This window comes from Dermacentor andersoni, chromosome 5 (genome assembly GCF_023375885.2).
Source record: "Dermacentor andersoni chromosome 5, qqDerAnde1_hic_scaffold, whole genome shotgun sequence".
NCBI classification, from domain to species: Eukaryota; Metazoa; Arthropoda; class Arachnida; order Ixodida; family Ixodidae; genus Dermacentor; species Dermacentor andersoni.
The window spans coordinates 47664212-47685139 of NC_092818.1; positions in this window are offsets into that span (position 1 = coordinate 47664212).

The following is a 20928-nucleotide window of genomic DNA, read 5'->3' on the forward strand; positions in this document are numbered from 1 at the left end:
TCCCACGATGGCAGATCGGATCCGGAGAGTGCTGTTTCTGAAAAATAAACACCATGCAAACATGTCAAGCGTACAAATGGCGCAGGGTTTGCAGATGCAGAGCCGCATTAATTAAGGCACACTGCAGGTTCTATGCGAAACTACAGAAGCGGTAGCACGTTAAAGGAACACTCCTTTGCCCTTCCCACCATGGTAGCTTTGCGTTTATGTCATTCTTCGAGATCGCGAATTTGATCCCAACCGCCGCAGCCGCATTTCGGCCCGGGATCGAAAAAAAAAAAAACTCTGGGCACATAGACTTAGAGACACGTCAAAGAACACCACGGTGTCATTAATCCGTAGTCTGCCAGTACGGCGTGCCTCGTAACCCGATTGTGATTTTAGCACGTACAGCCCCATAACACAATCACAGTTTGATACATCTGCCATGATGCGATGTACCGTGAGACAATGACAATTTTCAACCCTCCCAAGGCTTATGAAATATGGCGCCACAACAACGCCTCAAGAAAACACCTTTCCCTGTGTGTTGCGGTACTGCGCAGACAAACAGTAATAATGCATGCAAGGTAATGTTTAACATCACCTCACCTTTCTCGTGATGGGCTAAACATTTAACAAATTGAACATTCACCGTCGACATCGCCGCTAATTATCGTCAACGAAAGCAAACCGCGCAGATTGCTTCGCTTACATCGATTGCCACAGTCCGTGGTATCTGCATGGCTTTTGTACCTGTCTTTTAAAGAAGTGCTTGCGTTTGTCGATGCTGTATAGAAAATATTTTTTAATGCCGACTCAAGCGGCATTGCAGGAGTTTCTATTGACATGAGAAAGCAGCGATGAGAAACAGTCTATAGTTATTATTGGGATACTTCTAAAGGAGGATGGGTCATTTATGAAGAAGTGTGAATTCTTGAGCATGCAGAGAGATCGGTTGGTGTCCGTGAAAGAAATACGTAGATAACATCGGTCAACACTACAAAAAAGAAAAAGTAAAAAAAAAACGTGTTAAGTACACTGAAAAATGCGCCTTTGTTTTCACTGCACTTTTCCCAGCAACATCGGCTGCCAAGTATTCCTTGTAAAATCTACGGGCGTCCGTAATTTAACTGCACAGCAGTGCAATAACATGCCGTCATATATACAGAACTTTTCTGTAAAACTACAGGCGTATGTATTTTCATTCCACGGCACCGCAAGAAAAAAAAACGCTGGTACATAGATAGCAATTGATCGTAATAAGTACAGACGTCAGTAATTTTGTTACATGGAACCAAAATAACGTGCCGTCGTAATTATATGACTTTAGCAGGTTTCTTGCAAATTCTCGAACTGTGCTTTTCGATGCAGACAAAGCTGCTACGTGTATTATTTATAATCATTAGAATACCCCGCTTACTGAAAAAGTGGGTTTTGTTACCTTTGGTTCATAGTCTTTCTTCGTTGCCTGGCGCAACTAACATTACTAGTAGTAACAAGTTATAAATTGCACTTGAAGCCAGACAGATTGAACTAAAGAGCGCTCTGAAAGAAGTGGTTGGCAAAACAAACCCAAGCAACAGCTGATACCACCATGAAAGTATGCCGATCCTTATTTGAAGTATGTATTGGAAGTCCTGCTACGGTGAAAGAAGAAAACGGGCAGCAGTCTAAGGAATGCGAGGAGGAAAATCGAGAGAAATGCTTTTAATGAAATAATAATGAAATTCCACAATAGAACAATGACACTAAATATAAAAAGAAATTAAGAAAGGATAGAAACGGGATCGATTCATTTAAAACGATTCGTAATGCATCCAGCAATAAACTAGAACCATGTAGAACCAAAATGTCGTAGCTTATTGGTTTTTGTGGACAGTAATTTTAGAATTTTCATGAAGTACAAGAGCAAAAGTGGACAGCGAGCTTTTCTTTTGTGCGCTTTACATACTAACTGCACCAGAAGCATCAAGAAGCACCTTTTTCTGAAGTATTGACGAGTGACGTTTTCATCAGCAGAAATTATGCTGTCTTAAATTACTATGTTACATAATTGAGAAGGCAGAAACTACATGGTTTATTGCACAAAACAAGTTTGCTGGCAGTGTTCAATAAAAACAGGCATTTTATACTACAATTTCAAAATTGCTGCACTTCACGGTGGAGAATGGCTGGATGCTTGAGCTGTGGGGCAGAAAATGGACACATAGTATAAGTTATCAGGCATTAAAACTTTTGCGGAATGCATTCTCATTACGCACGCCACAATTCAATTTAATTTTGACAGGTCTAGAAAGATGCTTGAGGTAGAAATAACATATCATACCAAAGTGGCATGTCAGCTTCTTGGACACGGTTAATCAAGGCTTAGCACCTTTCTATGACCCCTTGGTATCGCCCTTGATTTTGCGCAACCATCAAGGTTGACCTCAACCAGTATTCTCGAAGGTAAGCCAATTATAAAAGAAACTAAATCGAAGTTTTTAAGTTTGTAAAATAGGAAGCAATATGGTAAAAAATTGCCTCTTGCAAAGCAAGCCTGATGAAAGAGAACAATGCGTACGAAAACAGCATGCTTCATGAATAAAAGCAACAGCTTATATTGATGATTGACTTTAATTGATGATTGATTTTATGGACACCAAAAAAGCAACAGAAGAATGCAGTGACCTCCGTGTTGATAAAACATTGTTACGCTGAATTGTTGCTTAAACTACAGCGAAGAATCAGTTTACTTCCCATTGAAGCCGTTAAGTTGGAATTTCCGACAAGACGAACAAAATCACAAGTTCCCTTCAGGCGAAAATCTTTTCCACGGCATAGGCAATTTATCATTATTCCCACCAGGTCGATGATATATGTTCAAGTTTAAACTGCATTCATGAATTGCGTTTCTGCGAATAGGAAAAATGTGTCAACGTCAATGCAGCATAAGCAGAGCTTCGTTAGAGCAGGAAGCAGAAGAGCAAATTATAACAGCTCTCCTTCATGCCACGTCACCCCACGTGGCATGAAACACACATATAAGAAACCACGGACGCATGCTCCGAGCTACGCCCAGCAGTACACAAAGCGAAAACATTGAACCGAGCTTACCTGCTGGCGCAGTTTAATACAACTTAACAAAAAAGCGCGAAAAAACGTAACAAATGCGCTACTCTACGCAACCAATCAATACCAAAAGGGGACAGACAGATAATGCCTCCCTTATTGGCAACGGTGTCCTTGAGGCTCGCAGCGCCAATGCCCAATTGTACCAGCCCATCATACAATTGTTACTAGAAATGCAAAGTCCTGCATTTAGCTTCGCTAGCGCCAAGGTCATCAGGCATGCCTAACTGTCCAAACACTATCAAACTGAGAGCATACTCATGAAACTGTAGCTGCTTGGTAGACAAGGAACCCACAATACTCGGTCCAGTCAATTGGTGCAACAGTAGAATTGTCTTGCCAGCACGTTTTGGACGCAGAGTCGCTCACTTTTTCGCCCACTGAGGAGGCACTGTAGAACGCTTCTAGAAGCAACTGGTACAGTGGTGCCCAGGCTTGTCAGGGCAGGCAACAGAAAAACTGGGCATGCCCTCTGTGAGAGCCCTAACATGTTTTCATACAGGCATTGCGCTCTCACACTTTTGCTCGTCTTTTCTTTCTCTCTCTTGAGACAGCGCATATGCGCCTGACCTGATAGACGGAATCTCACCGTTTTTTCTCACTGCAAATATAGTGCCTTAAGTGCTATAGGAAAAACGCTGAAAAGAACGGGCATTTGTTGCAGCGTATGAAGGAATGCAACTCGACAGGCTCTGGTAACAAATCGACACATGAAAATAAATTGGATGGAGCAATTGGAAGAAGGCGCTTGTATGACTGCATATTTCGCAGCGATGAGAAAAAAGAGAACAAGGTAAATGAAGGAGCCAACGTTTCGACAAGACGACTTGTCCTTTTCAAGACAAGTCGATTTGTCAGAAAGTTGGCTCCTGCTTTTACCATGTTGACGTGTTGCTCATCTTCTTGAATTTCCATCTCCGGCCGTGCCCGCATTTCCTTACATTATTCATAGTTATACATAACACAGATATGTGGTTGAATTCCCGCAGATAAATATTATTATCTGTGCTTTGTAGACCACCCAAGCTCACTAAGAGTAAATTGAACAAATATTAGATGACTGGGCTACTATGACACGGTATCCACTGCTTCATGTTGCGCAAGGAATTTACTGAACGTGGGGCCTAATTATAAAGTTGGAAAACACGTGTGCCTGATGAAGTGGTCTGTGCTCATGTTTCATTATACCAGTCAATCTTGGAAGATAGATGCCACTTTTGGTGCCTTTCTAAGCGGCTTCCCGAAAGATCAGAGCGGATCTTTTTCTGGCAGTTATGCACTCGTCAGAAGCTCTCCACTTTTTTCTTCCCCCCCGAAATAACGCAAGACAAATCCTCTTTAGGCAGCAATCAGGTGCATTTACTTTATTTTTTTCTTTTTGTTGCGAAGAAATGTGCTCACTGAACTTCATTTTTTCTGCCTAATGCCTTTCATGCACTTTTATACTTAGCTAAGCTTTGAGAAATTTACCAATCTCGTGGTCGTTCCATACTTTTACTAAGCATATACGTTGTTTTCTTAATGTTTGTTTTTGCTTTTCTTGTTTATTAAAGGTGTTGTCTCGTAAATGGGCCGTCGAATGGCTGGATGTGCAAGAAACGTAAAAAATAAAGGTTCAGCGGCTATGAATGAACTTTAACAAAGCAAGTACGAGGGAAGCCAAAAAACAAAGAGGATTTATGCAGACAACAACAAATGGTACAAGGCTAGTGAAGCCATATGCTTGTTAATGAGAACGAGATCCTCATTTCACGTATTGTCATAACAAATCACGTCGACATCTACGTATTAGTCTATGGGCCTCTAATGAAAAAACTTGTTTCTTCGTAATTCACACTCGCAAACATAAATGGTGGGGGTATATTGAAAATATAGCAGTGCGAATTTTGTACACCAGTTATCAATTTAAAGTTATATATTAGTAAGGCATTGTAAGTTACATAATCACAATATAAATATGAATATAGCTACGAAAGCGACTCATAAAGCTAAGTTCTTGCTAGACTGACATAAACAGCGAATTTTCTTCGAAGACATCTGCATTAAAGTTTTTCAGCTCTATCAAAGAACAAGCCACGATTCAATAATGGAGGTTGCAAGTCAAATATTGGAACTTAGTCATTGAAAGGCGTGCAACAGCGTGCCTCCGTGTTTCGCTTCATGGTACCTCTGCACTCTGCTTCTGTGCTTTCCTCCTCGCGTCTTTCATCCTCCGCTGAGCTCCGCGTTTGCTCTTCTATCTTTAGCTGGGCTCGCTCGCTCAGTTACGCCGACGCTCGCCGCACGAACAGGCTCCTAACAGCTACGCTCTAAAATCTTATGCAAAAGAAGCAGGGAGACAATGCGGTGTAGAGCGCGTGACCTGCGCTAAAATTAGAGTAATCGCTGAGGATGTCCGAGCTTGTTTCTGGAGTGGCACGTGCTTGACGTGGAGTAATTATTGTAAACACCACCTCGAGTCTCTGTCTGTGCAACAAGCTGGAGCTTACACTAAGGACATCACGTTGGCTCACACGTTACACTTGTCTATTGCTTGGGCAACATCAGCGGCCGCAATCGAGTATCTTCAAGCGTTGGGTCATGCGTAGATAGTACGCCTTACACATATGTGCCTGTTTAGCCTGTAAACATAAATTCGTTTTCTTTCTTCGCGAATTGTAGGTAATGGTTTGAGAGTATCACTTGGAATTGCCCTCCTTCGCAACTCTAGGCTATTTTCGCAAAATTTAGTGTATGTCAAGTGGTTGTTCAAAATCTCAACAAATATAGCTACATTCTCTTTACTGGACGGCTCCTGCCTTGAAGCGGGTCGCACCTGTGGTGCTAGCTCAAAAGGCAACCGCTTCGAGGAGACGGCATCCAGATCTGCAAGAATATGGGCTAGATGAAATGCTCCGTGACGAGCAAATGGCAAAGACAAGTTCTACAACCAGGAGCTTTGGCATCTAGTGGACTCAAGTGAGAACTGCTAAAATACTTACAATCATGATGATTCGTGTAGACGCTTCTGGGGCGTCAAACCTTTAGCGTGAATGCTGCTAGGTATTTAGGCAAGGAAACGTATGTGGACGCTATATGTGCGAGTATTCCAAACGCATTGGTTGGCGTTCACAATCGTCTCTAAGGGCGCAGATTAAGTAGCGTCGTAAGCTGCAATATATTACGAAATAAATGTTTTTTTTATTGAACTTCATTAAATGCAAATGGCATTGCTATCCTACTTCGCCAAATTTGAAGCGTTGCTTTTGTCTGCGACTTAGCCCTTGAGAGGTCACTTACGTTCGGGAAATCAGAAAAAAGGAAATTACGGGCACGCTCTTCTACCTGACAATGAAAATTATAGATTTACGCCTGATAACGACGCATATGCAATCGCGCCTAGTGTATTGAAAGTCACATATGCTGAGTTCCAATTCCCCCAGTGCCAGCGGGACAATAGTTGCTGTGGTTTAGAGGCCATATTTAGTGGAGAGTTCTTTCTTGTGTTCGAAGATGCGTACGCTATACTCTTCCGTGACGCTCTAGCGCGCAACTTTATTATTGCGAGCAGCATTCTTAACCTGCTTCCACCACTCGATATTTCAAATAAAGGTGTCGTCAACAATGCAGTGTGTACCTACATTGTGTGAGTGTTAATCGTAATAACGTGGACAGTCAGCTTTATGCGCGTTCTGGCGTAACTTTTTCCAGAGTGTTACTCTTAATAAAAATTCGTAATACGTTATTAAGGTAGTTTTCATATCAGAGGGAAACGACTTCCGGGTGTGTAGATGTTCCATTACGCAGGAGTTAACTGAGAGTGAGTGAGTGAGTGAGTGAGTGAGTGAGGGGTGAGCGAGTGAGTGAGTGAGTGAGTGAGTGAGTGAGTGAGTGAGTGAGTGAGTGAGTGAGTGAGTGAGTGAGTGAGTGAGTGAGTGAAACAACTTCATTTGGTGCACAATTGACGCAAGTAAACTAAACGTCACCTGGCTGGGCCCACTCGGGCACCATCAGGTGAAACCTGACGGAAAAAAAATAGAGGCGCTGAAATTAAGATATAAACACGCATAGTTCAAACAAAGCGTGAAAGTTAACGCCTTAACTAAATGAAAAATTACACAGATTCAGTGCTCATCTACGTGAATCGGAACTTTCGTGATGTGGTTAATAAAATGCTACAAGTTTGCCTATTTCGATCCTTCGTGCGTAGCGTTAGAAAGCTGCAGCGCTCACATGCTGTCGCTTACCCCTGCTACGAAACGTGACAAATCTGATAGTGTCTTGTGTGCCCTCATTTATTCTGATTAAGTCGAACGTCTTATATGTCTCGTCAAGGCGAAACGTCACCGTCGTAGAATGTCTGTCAACAAGAATGGCTGGAAAAGTCATGCTTCCTGGCTGAACCGGCCTATATTCATGACCGTGGTCGCCTCCTACGCTTCCTTAAGAAGCAACGACACAAGCACATACGAGACGCTGCATCTCCAGAGTGACGCGCACCGCCTATTATTTTACCCCGTGCCGGGCAAGTCCTTCTCGTCCGCCTGCAGTCTTGATTTGGCCTCACGCCCCACGTACTCGAAAAATGGCGGACTTCTGCAATGCGCTGAGCACAGGTAAGTCTAGCAGAGTGTTTCCGCTGACAACGACGCACATAGTGCCCGCAACAGTGGCCACCCCTGAGCAGAGTACAAACAACCTTTACGACCCACTTCCAAACACCTAATGTGGGAATGTCCCGTACATGAGGTGGTGTGGAGAAATCACCTTAACCAGCAAGGCATACCAACCTACGAGAAGCTTATCTGACTTGTGTGCGGTCAAGATGACGGTAGTGGGGGCCGTGGAGTCCTTTTTCCAGGGAATCTGAGCTTTTACACGTGTTGCACACCCTCGTCCTCGAATCTAGCCTTCCACTCCCGACGCCTTCTTTCCCGTCTCTATTACTCGAACTAGGCCAAAGCACCAGTCAGTAAGTAACACATTTATTCAATCAGTCCACGTCGGGTAGTTTTTGTCAATTTGATTAAATATTCTTGGCACGTAATGCTTTATTTGCTTTCCATAATTTTTAATTAATGTTCATCTAACGTATAATTTTGTCATTTTTAATCTCACGATTTCTTTTGTTACTGGCAGTTTATATTCATTTTGTTTGAGTAGTAGTTCCGTGTTACCGGCCGGTAACGCAACTGCTCATTGAAAGGCAGTATTTCGAAAGTGCTGCATTTTTCTCTAGCACTTATGTTTTGCAAATTGCTGATGTAAGCTGCGATTTTCGTAATTTTGTTTATTATGAGATTGATGATCTTGTTGTGACGACAGCAATCACATGAACGGTACAGGCGTATTTGTGGAGAGGGTGCGGGCCGGCTTTTCGCGCGCCATGTGGGGAGATTGTGGAGTTGTGCGCCCTCGAGGAGGGGAGAAATGGGGTAGATTGCTGCGCATATCCTCTTCTACTCCAGCTACGGTGGCTGAGTTCGGTCGCGCACCTCTTGGAGGTAATCCGCGCTGTGTTCGAAGGCTCGCCCAACCGAGATAACTGATGGCTTCGTGTGCGCTGCGTTCTTGCGACGTTGGTTCGCGTTGAACTGAGAGTTCGCTCAAAAGGGCGTTTACTCCTCGTCGCTGCTGCTCATCACGCCAACGTTCTGACAACCGGTGTGCACGGTTCTTGAGTAAGATGTGTTCATGTTTGCCTGCCCGCGCCCTGACCTCTTGCATGTTGAATTAGTTATAAAGCGAATGTTTACTGCACATTATGTAGCTAATAAATCTACTAATCTTATAACTATCTACAAATTTGCTTTGGACATCGATGCATCGCCTTTTGTGTGAAACTGGTTTTTTTCATATAAGCGGAGCCGTTTCCAATAAAAGTTATTCTGAATGATATAAGTGATTCACCTAAGTACCTCTACATGGTCATTCAAACTGAACAAGAGTTTTGTCTCCCTTACCATGTATTATTGCAGCTTCGTTATCATGTTGGTCACCGGATCATGCCATGTGCGATGGCAATGCCAAGAAATCGTAGGTATTTGCTACTGGATCTCACTGCGTTGGCCGATACACACACAACTTAAATGGGAACCACTTAGAAATAAATGGAACCCTTTAACTGCTAAAGTCGAGTGTTCAACGGAAGCCCGTCTAGTCGGGATGAAGCATGAAGCAATAAAACGACAGACACCGACCAAAAGAAATACTAAAAAGGAATAAATATAAAAGTCGTTTCGGCTTCCCTACGGAAGCCTTTTCACAATGGGTTGAAGGAAAGTTCACGGAAGCTTTACCGGTAGCTCAACAATATTTTTCGTACAGCAAACGTCTGCAGAAAAGAATTGAAAAAAAAAAACGACATAGCTCATCGCACGATGACTGACGGCAGTAATGCGATTAGCACTCTAGCAATATGTAGCTACACACCGTACTCCGGAACTCACGTACATTTAACATGCAGGGGTCATTCCAGAAGGCTCATTGCCTCGGATATATGTGACGCACTCAGATTTCCTCCAATTTTGCCTATGGCACTTCCTTACCAAGGTCGCAAGTGAGCATAGTGGCATCACGACGACTGTATGGCGCCAACGCACTGACGACGATAACATGATACAGAAGAAAAGACGTCGACGGAATGACAAAGTAAATACGACAGCTTCAGGACAATGAGATGCCGATTCTCCTGAACTGACGTACATTTAACATATGCAGGGGTCATTCTGGAACGCTCATTGCTTCGAATATATGCGACGCACTTACGGTTCCTTCAGCTTTGCCTATGGCACTTCCTTACCAAGGTCGCACGTGAGCATAATGGCACGACGAATGGATAACCCTAATGCACTGACGACGATAAAATGACACAGAAGAAAAGACGTCGATGGAATGACAAAGTAAATACGACGGCTTGAGGACAATGAGATGCCGATTCTTTAATGATGACGATGGTATAACGGCAACATCCTGACATCAGGACAACGAGATCACTAAGAGTCTATAACGACGATGTCGGGAAGACGACGGCATGACGACAGCCGGATGATGACGATCGTACGACCATGGCAGCCTGACGATGACGGTAGGATTACATATGCATAACAGCGACTGTTTGACGACAAGGAAATTGTACTTATTTATTTTATTTATTTTTTACTGCAGAGAGAGAGAGAAAAGGATGAATAGAAAGGCAGGGAGGTTAACCAGAGAGAAGTTCCGGCTGGCTACCCTGCACGGGGGGAAGGGTGAAGGGGGATAAAAAGAGAAAGAGAGCCGAAGCGGGAGATAGAAAGAAATAGAGACGAGCACGACCAAACCTCGTACACTACAAAGCTGTAGGGGGCGGCGTTCTTACAGTCTATCGTGAAGCCCCGCAGACCGCAGAAACCTTAATAATGCGAATAAGGCGTTTAGCGGGGATGTTCTGTGGGAGTACTGACCTAAAGCTTTTTTTTCTGTTTTGTTTTGTTTGTTTGATCCAAAACAAGAACTGATTGTGCCCGTGTCTGAATCGTTTACTTTTCTTTGCATAACTGCAGGCATCCATAACTAGCCTATGGCTAAGGATCCAGACGTTGTCGCATAACAGTTTTAGTTATCTGAATAAAGTTACTGTTGAATTGAATTGAGTTCTGATAGTGGACTATTGTCCAACTGGTCCAGTACTCTGCACAGCACTTGTCTCTGGGCACTATACCGCGGGCAGACACAGTTAATATATGCGAGCATCTCATCGATGTTGCATGTGGTGCACGTGGAGCTGTTGGCCATTCCAATAAGGAAAGCATACCAATTCGTACATGCAGCGCCTAGCCACAGACGGCACAGCATGGTCTGTTCACGTCGTAGTAACCCAGGCAGTAGGTGCATCCGTGTGTCCGGATAAAACAAACGCAAACGACACATGGTGAAGCATTCGAGTCCCACAGAGACAAAGTACTGATCATGTTACAGATCCAAGTAGATCAAATACAGAAATTGATAACATAGGGTCAAAGGTAGCAAGTAAAAACAAAAAGAAGCATGCAGCATCACAATCCGTTATCAGTTATTGTGTCGGCGAATGCCCCTCTCTAATGTCACGCGGGAAAAAAGGAAAATCTTAATATGTCAGTCCTACCAAAGTAAGGGGTTAGTGAACTGGATTGAGGGTGACGCGTGTTGCGTGTGGTTAGAGATGACACGTAGGGTGCAGGACCAAGTGCCATATTTTTTTCTTTATTAACAAGGAAAGAAATTCTTCACGCATATTTTTTCTCCCTGTTTCAAAGAATTGGATACTGTTAATTTTTATTAGTTCAGACAGTGAATGGAACGGTGAAAATTTTGAATGAAGAAACCTTACGGCTTCCCTTTGAATTCGCTCAAGTTTTTTTATTATTGGTCATAGCATGTGGATCCCACACCACGCATGCATACTCGAGCGTAGGCCTGAGTAATGAATTTTAAGCCAAAGTTTAACCTGAGTGGGGGCTTTCGAAAGTTTATTCTATAAAAGACATAGTTTGCGGCAGGCGGATGAGCAGATATTTTCAACATGTGAATTCCACAACAGATCATTAGTTATTGTTACACCTAGGTACCTAAACTGGAGACTTCATGTAAGGGTGATTGTGCAAAGTGATACCTGTGATCGAAAAGAAGTTCTTCGCGTGATACGCTAAGAAGTTCGTTTTGTCTTTGTTTAGCACCAAACCCCATTCCTGGTGCCATGCTAGGATGTAATTAATAAGTTGTCTAGGTCATTCTGGTGATTAGAACCTGTAATGTCACGATACAGCTCGCAATCACCCGCAAACAGACGAATCTCTACGCCAGGAACAAATGTGTCAACGATGTCGTTAATATAAACAAGAAATAATAAAGGGCCTAATACAGTACTCCCTTGAGGCACACCAGATGCGACTGCAAGACCGTCCGACTTTTTTCCATCAATTGAGACATATTGCTTACCATTAGTTAGTCTGAAATCCAGGTAACTAATATTTCAGGAAGGCCAATAGTTTTAACCTTCCAAATTAATTTATCATGAGAGACTTTATCAAAAGCTTTGCTAAAATCTAAGATTATGAGATCTACTTGACCATTACTGTCTAGGGTAAGAGCGAGCGAATGAACGATTGCTATTAATTGGGTTACTGTTGAATACCCTTTACAAAAGCCATGCTGAAATTTGATAGAATAGAGTGCTGATTTAAGAAATAATTTATGTGATTAGGAATGACGTGCTCAATTAATTTACAGCGTGATGAAATTAGGCAAATTGGACGATTGTTTGTTAACAGCAGACGATAACCTTTCTTGGGTACAGGAACGATTCGTCCTGCCTTCCAGTCATCTCGCAATTTCCCAGTTCATAAGGATGCTTGACAGATCACACACATAAGCTTTGCAACTGATTAAGATAACGTCGTAGAAAAATGTTTGGAATGTTGTCTGGCCCACATGTTTTTGGTTTTTAGGTTTAGTAACATTGAAAATACCCCGGCATAAGAAACAACATTTACTTCTGCTTCATGAAACTGTGTGGCTTTAGGGGTGCATGGATTGGAAGTTGAGAAGACGCTTTGAAAATACGTATTGAAATGATGCGTAATGGCTCTCTGGTCAGTGATTATGGAACCATTGACTGATATCCGAGGCACGATGGGCCTTTTTCTCCTTACGTGATTCTATAACTTTTCAGGTGCGTTCTTTATAAAGTTTGGCAAAGCCATGCTGAAATAGTGGTTTTTGGAATCACGCACTGAATGTGCAAGATTCTCCTGTAGTATCCTGATAAGTCCCAGTGGCACTCGCTGCTTTTTTAATCGTTTAAATTTGCGCTTATGATGTATAATATCACGTGACATCCATGGTGTCCGCGTATTAACTTTCTTTCGCTTTTTAGCACAAATTTATCAATGCAGTAATGGGACATTATTTATTTATTTATTTATTTATTTATTTATTTATTTATTTATTCATTTATTTATTTATTTATTGATAGTGCAATCCTGGTATCGGGATTATAGAAGGATGGGAAAAAGAATTAAGCAGTTTCACAAAAATGACAAAATGTAAACAAAAGAAATAAGGGTGCAGGTTGAAGCTCTGCAGCCAACATCAGGAATACATTTGAACAAGATATCAAACAGTAAAAAATAATATACACAATAGAACAGTAAAGTGATCAAATGCAGTAACACAGACTAGGTAATATGTTGGGCTGATAACGTCAGTGACGGTTGCAACACTTCATTGTTAGTGAGGTTATTCCAATCGGTAGTAGTTCGTGCTTTAAACGGTCCCATACGACGCAAACGTCTGTGTCATCGAATTCAATCTGACAGCTTTCCTTATATTAAACTATGCAGGGACCATTGGAACATGAGTAATATTTAACAGATTTAACGAGGAATTGTAACATTTCTTAAGCGATGAAAGGGGAAATGACACACCCACTAGAATATGATCAGAGAGCCCCTGCTCAACATGCACAGAATATGCAGTGGTATCACGATTTATGAATACCAAATCTAAAACAGAACTGCTACAACCATGTACATGTGCTCGCTTATCCACCACTTGTACCAAATCATACGATAATATTCGATGGAACATGACATCGATTCTTTGGTTATGATGCGAACATGTTTGCATTAGCTGCAAGTTGATACTAGGCAGATTAATCTCCCCAATTAGTAGAATTCGGCTTCTTTGGAATTGTGACATTTGTAGCTGGAGTTTGCTTAAGTAGCTCGGCGGAGATTCAGGTAAAGAACAAAGCTATAACCCTAGCATGTCAGTTTTAAGCATAAGCATTCAAGGTCAGCAACACCGTCCAGAATCAAAGCATCTACTTCATTTTTAATATTGTCACGTGGTAGTGACGGCTAAGAAGGCAGCAGAACTGTGATTAACGAAACGAGCGTTTTATTGGGCGAACTTGTGCCCTCAAAAACATGCTACACTTAAAGAACAATGGTAGCGGTGAACACGATCGGCGGTCGTCGAAAATCTGATCAGTGGGTGAAGCGCGTCGGCTTTTATAGACCAGTCATCGAATGTTCCAGAGTAATCGCTGGGACCCGCATGCCTTCCACAAAGTTCTACGCCATTCGCGTCGCACATACATGCAATCAGATTACACTCTTCGGCGGCAACACACAGCGGATGGAACCATTGATAACATTCCAGAAGCTTCCGACACATGCAAGCGCGTCGTGCGCTGTGCGATAACATTTGTTAGGCGGTGAAACGTGCCGCCCGATCAAGACAAGTAGACGTGTCAATATGCACAGCCATTCTACCTCCCCTAGAAGACCTGTCCTTTCGAAATACTTGATATCAAGTAGGAAACATTCGGTCGTCGTTTATTTCACTGCAAAGCCAAGTTGCCGTTATTACAGTAACGTGAGGGTCCTGCTGGAGTAAAGCTATTTCAAGGGAGTCTGTTTCATTAATGACGCTGCGAGTATTTATGTTTAGCAAACTCACATGTTTCTTTTGAATTTGAAAATGACGTCATGCTTGGGATTCTTCGCATTCCACAGTGTGAGATACTGGAGTGTGATTAGTCATAAGCTGGACGCGCCTGTGTTGCGATTCATCCCAAACGAAAACATCTTTTTCGATCCTCACACTATCATGCACGAGAAAAACCTCTTTAGCATCTCTTTCTCCCTTCGCACTTTCCCATAGCAGCTTGCGTTTTCTAAGGGTTGAATGGGAATAGTCATTTCAAATAAAGACACCAGATCCTTTCAGTTTCTTTACATTTTCTTTTATCCCTTTCTTTTCATCAAAATCTCGGATATATGTAATCACAGGCCTTTTCCCGCTTTTCTTTCCGAGCCCGTGAATGCGCCCAATAGAATAGACCTTCACAATAAGTTTATCATTGAAGGCTTTTTTATCTAGCTTTTCTTTTAACTATTGCTCTGTCTCATTGGGGCTTTCATTATTACGAAAGATGACCATATTTGATCGCCGACTACGGCCCTCTAGGTCAGTCAGTTTTCTCGTTTGAAAGTTCCTTTTTCAATTCACTGAAGGCTAGTTTGAAATTGCTCACTGGTGTCGGAAAACTGCGTAGCGTCACCAAGCCGTTTTTCTAACTGCGTTTGCGGACAGTTAAATGCTGTTGAATAATTTTCCATATTGGTTACTTGATCTGTTAAGCCGTTCATTTCGCTCTGCAAGGCATCCTGGCCTTCAAGTAACTGCTCAAACATTTCTTTCTGCGTTGGACCAGCATTCATTTCAATATCCTCGCTACACATCAGCAACAGCGCCACTGCGTTCCAACATTCAGCGATAACAACGCAACGTGCATGTGGGCTCGGCAGCACTAGCAGACACCGACAGTCCTCCCTGATAGACGCTACGAAACACTTCTTACCAACCTGGGCGAAGAACAGAAGAGGGTTGGTCATTGTGGCTGGTGGAGTGCAGCAAAGTCCGCTGACAGTGCGACGAAAATCCCGGCTCGAAGAAGATGCCTCCTCCGTTGCTGTACATGTCCCTTGCGTTTTCTAAGTGAATCCGTTGACCGGCGGCAGCTCGGCGGGAAAATGCGTGTGTTGGTCATAATCGTAGAGCATGCTGTAGGAAGGCTGGACTTGCTTCACCGTGAATTCATAGCTGCAGCCTTCTCTGTAGAACAAAACATGAGAACCTGGGCGAAGAAGAGAAGAGCGTTGATCATTATGGTTGGTCGAGCGCTGCCAAGCCCACTGACTAAAAATAAATAATGACTACCGCATAACAATGGCAGTGTGATCACAATAAAATGTGAAACGCATGATTACAATCGAATGAGGAGAGAGGAATGATGTCGTTGGGATGACGAAGGCAGCATGAGGACGAAGGTACGGTGACATTGAGATTACATTGGTAAAACAATGGCGGGACACTGACGAAATAATAACAATGGTATGACGACGACACCCAAAGAAGGTGATAGAACAACTGCGACATAATCGCGACAATGGTATGACAAAGAATGCGCCAAGACGGCCATAATACGACGATGGCGTGAGAATGGTACAACGACAATAGGATGACGACGAATGTATGATGGCAATGGCTTGATTACGACTGCATTTTGAAGCCTGTATGACAACAGTGAGTTGACGACGGCAGCATTACCAAAGCCGGATGGCGAAGCTGGATTGATGACCACGGCATGATGAGGTGGTTCTGACAGCGGACGCATGATAGTGACTCACGATGAGGCCTGGGAATGGCGATATAATCATTAATGAATGACAACAAATTTATTACAATAGAATGGCGAAGAAAAGATTGACGCCCATGGAAGGAAAAAAGGTGGTATGACGAAGATGGCATTACGACAATGAAATAGCGACCACTGTGTGACAACGATGGCTCGATGACGATGGCATGACGAAAGAAGAATGACAACGTTATACTGACGACAATGGAACGACCATGGTGGCATGAAGATGGTGGTGTAACTATGAATGCACAGCATCTGTTGACGATGGTATGAGGATGACGGCATGGCGAGAGTCGGCTGAAAACGTGGAATGAGGGCAACACAACGACCCCGACGGTATCCTGACAACGAGCGGATACCTTTAGAGAACCTGGGCCTTTCTGTTGGTGTACAAGGTGTGGCGACGAAGGCAGGATGAATCAGATCACGAAGCTTGAATTAATATGTATAAACGACCAAGATGGTATAACGATGGTGGTGTGACAAGGAATGTAAGACGACTGTATGATGGCGAGGGCGTGACGAGAGTCGGATGACAAAGCTGGAATTACGACGATGTAACCAGACTACGGCATTACGACCACGAGCCCATACATAGCGGCCCAAGTGCGCCGATATGTATTGGGCCCATACTTATGGTTTGCTGGGTCAGGTAGAAGGCGCGACGATGATCGCGTGACGAGAGCCAGATCACGAAGCTAATAAATCTGCTAATAAATCACTCATAAATCTGAGTGGTGTATATGGGTGGAGCTCATATTCTAGGGCCCCACCGCTGGCTTCTGCGGCTCACCGCACCTGTAAGAGGCTCGCCAGCTGGCTTCCAAAGTCCAGTTTGGTGAGTCGCGCTTCCCGCGACCAGGTAGCGAGTGAGTCCGTGATAAGCGGCGAGACGGCGTTCGTATGTGAGGTGCTGGAGTATCGATCTGTCTTCACACCGGGGACATTTGCCTTTGTGTCTGTCAAGGTGCATCTTGTGTAGTCTGTGCGAGTGAGGAAAGGCGTTGGTCTGCAGTCGGCACCAATCCCTTGCATGGCCTACCTAGTGGCCTAATCAGGTAGACAACTTCGCCCGCTGGTTTGGCGTAAGATAGATAGATAGATAGATAGATAGATAGATAGATAGATAGATAGATAGATAGATAGATAGATAGATAGATAGATAGATAGATAGATAGATAGATAGATAGATAGATAGATAGATAGATAGATAGATAGATAGATAGATAGATAGATAGATAGATAGATGCAGTTTTAGGATATTTTTAAGCACTTTCCCAGGGCTATTAAAGTAGGCATCTATTATCTTTATATCTAACTGCTTTCTCGCCTACGTCAGTGACTGGGTATTTCGTCCGCCAATTGTTAGTGCATCGGGCGGCTGGGCTGCGGAAAGAGGGTTCAAAATCAACCATCGCTCAAACCTGTGTAACTGAGTATGTGCCACTGGGTACGTGCCGTTGAGCATTGAGGAAAAAATATTGTTTCAATTTCTCCGATGCTGAGCGTAATCGAGCAGACGTCTCAATGGTTCCTCAAGGAGAACTACGTGACGCCTCAGCAGGCTGTGCCGCAAATACACTGGCCATGTACCCGCGTTTCAATGAATGGATTTGCACCAATGCTCTAGAGGGCTGCGCCATGAATGAACAGTTCTTCGCTGAAACTACAACGTTCACGCTCTGGAGACCAACATTCACACTCTGGAGACCAACATTCACACTCTGGAGAGAATACAAGGTCAATCCATGCGCAGGGGTTTAGGGCTTCCTCCGTGCACCTCAACATCAGGAATAATTGTCATCACGAGCGACCCCATTTTTCAGACACACGTAGATGTCGGATCTCTAAGAGCACGCATTCGTCATCTGGCAAGGATCCCTCGCCATCACTTAGCTTCTTTGCCAACCGAGAAACCTCGAGCGACCTCTTCTCTAATGATTAGTGCTCATCAATAGCGCATGCCATCATCTTATACACCGGCGGCGAAGACTTCATCGTGCCTGCGGTGCCTGCGACAGCCTCAGGTGAACCTTGCTATTCACGGAAGCACAAAGAAGGCCAAGCCAATCATGCGTCATATATATATATATATATATATATATATATATATATATATATATATATATATATATATATATATATATATATATATATATATATATATATATATATATATATATATATATATATATATATATATATATATACCCAAAGGTCGACCTCACCTATCAGTGCAACTGTAGCTTTTGTTGTTCTGGCAAGCGGATTATAGTTAAATTGAAAGTGTCACACATGACTGCACCCACGGCGGCTGAACTTGCAGCCCTCCATGTGGCTATGGACAAAGTCACTCTAGAGCCAGCACAGAAAGGGGTCATGTTGTGTTGGTTAGATAAATAGTACACCATGCTCTGGAAACAGGACACAACTTTGTTTCAGTGGATTCCTGCTCACTGTGGCATCGTAGGCAACGACTTTGCTAACAGGGCTGCCCGGTCTACCCACGAAGACACCTAGACAAGTCAGTACCTTTGGCGAGGACGGACGCTGCCAGGGTACTTCGTCTGCTTGCACGCAAAGTCACAAACCATCTGGATTTGTTCAGATGCCTTCGATTGCCAATTGTATAAGCTTGGATCCCTTGGCGAAGCGACCTTGTTGCGCTGCTTATGGCTGTGAGTGGCGTTCACGAACGCTTACTCCTATCATATGCGAACGGCCGAGAGCCCGATTTTAGGCTCCTCTAGGTGCGATAAGACCATCGAGCACATATTATGTATCTATTTCTGCTACGACTTACAATACCTCTCTCTCCTGACAACATTAAACCGATAGACTCGAGACCGCTCGCTAAGTCAAATATTGTCAAACCGTGGTCACATCCGTCACTGGCATAAAAGGCGATTCGTGCACTAGTAAAGCACTTGAAGTGTACCGGTTTGAAAGAGCGCTCAAAGCGCCCCTGTGAATCCGCCACATGCACTGAGTGCTCACTCTTTTCCGCTTTCTATTCCATTTTCCCTTACTCTCAGCATAGGGTAGCAAACTATCATACTCCACGCTCGTTCGGTTGACGTCCCTGCCTTCAGTTTCCTGGCTTTGTCTCTTTTCAGCGTTTGTGCGCCTTCGTTTGCAGTGGTGGCGCTAGATGGCGTCAAACGAGGAGACGCCGACGAGGAGTTTTTTTGTTTGGATTTTGTGGCGAATGGACGTGCTTTTCGGGGCTCCGTGGCGGCGACGTAATGATACGTTTTTCTGCATGCTTTGAGCTTGCTTCTGTTTTTTATTTGCTGATTTATTACCTTTGAGTCCTAACTGGGTGGTTTTTTTTCTTTCCTTTCTTGTTTTTCGTATTTCGGGTGCGCGGGTGTACTTCGTGTACATTTGTTTCGCAGGAAGGTTAGAGAGTCCTTTCGTGCCACGTGCTCCAACACGTGCAGCCGGGTGGGACGTTGAGTGTTTGTAGTCTTTAAATGGTAGCTTGGAAGTGGCAAGACAAATAGCTATTAGTGGTTTTACTGTGCGTGTTTTGGTAGGAAAGTGAGAGCGTGGCCGCGTGGTTGGGCGCGTGCGAGAGCGCGTCATACCTTCGGTCTCCGCGGCATTGATTGTTTCGGAAACAGTGGTGAGAGTTGCTTTGCGACATTTTGAGGATTTGGATCCTGTGCGTATCGGTCTTTGCTAAAAGGCATGCGCTCTGCATTGATATAGTATTATAGTATTTGCATCAGTAGTACAATTATTATAGTATTGTAGTATTTGCAAGAAGCCGTGCAATACATGGCGAGAAAGACGGTAAAGCAACCAGTGGGCGGGGGGTCCCTCAAGGCAGATGAGGAGACGGATGAGAATGGAGAGTGCATCGAATCAACCGGCAGACAATGTGGTGTCGATGCTAGGCTGCAGAAAATGGAGGCTTTCCAGGAAGAGCTTCTCAAACAGGTGCAAGAGCTCAAAAATGAGCTAAACAGGGAGCGTCATGTACGGAAGGTAGTTGAAAAGAGACTTGAAGCAGCCGAAAGAAAGCTGAACAGGGCCGCCATTGTGAACGAGAATGTGCGTGACAACGGAACGCAGACCTCCGACGCGACAGGCGAGGGGTGGTGCGAAATACGTGGAATGCATGCAAGGTGATGATGGGTTCTCTGAAAAGAGTGGCACCTACCTTGAAGCCGCCAGGCAGAAAAAGCAGGAGCCCAGGGGACAATGCCCCTTGTCGAGTACGAATCACGCGGAAAAGGACAAAGAGATGAAGGGCGAGCTAGGAGAGAGTGAAAGGGTAATTATCGCTGGCGACTCAAACCTGGCTGGGTGCTCAAAAGCAATTGTGGAGAGGGTGAAAGGCGACAGAAGAGTGGCGGTAGGGACATTTCTAGGGCGGACACTGAGTTCTGTCATGGAGTGAGCAAAAGAAAAGCTCGCGGAAAATGCCCACGTGCGCAACCTTCGCATAGTAGCAGGTGGGTTAAATGACGTCCTAAACCGGAAACGGACAGGACTAGCCCAGCGCTTGGCGAAGGATGACTTGCGCGAGCTATCCCCTCAGGTGCAGATCGTGATGTGCACGGTTCCGGAGGTGCCTGTACGTGACAGTCACGTACAAAGAGCCGTAGTGGCTGCTAATG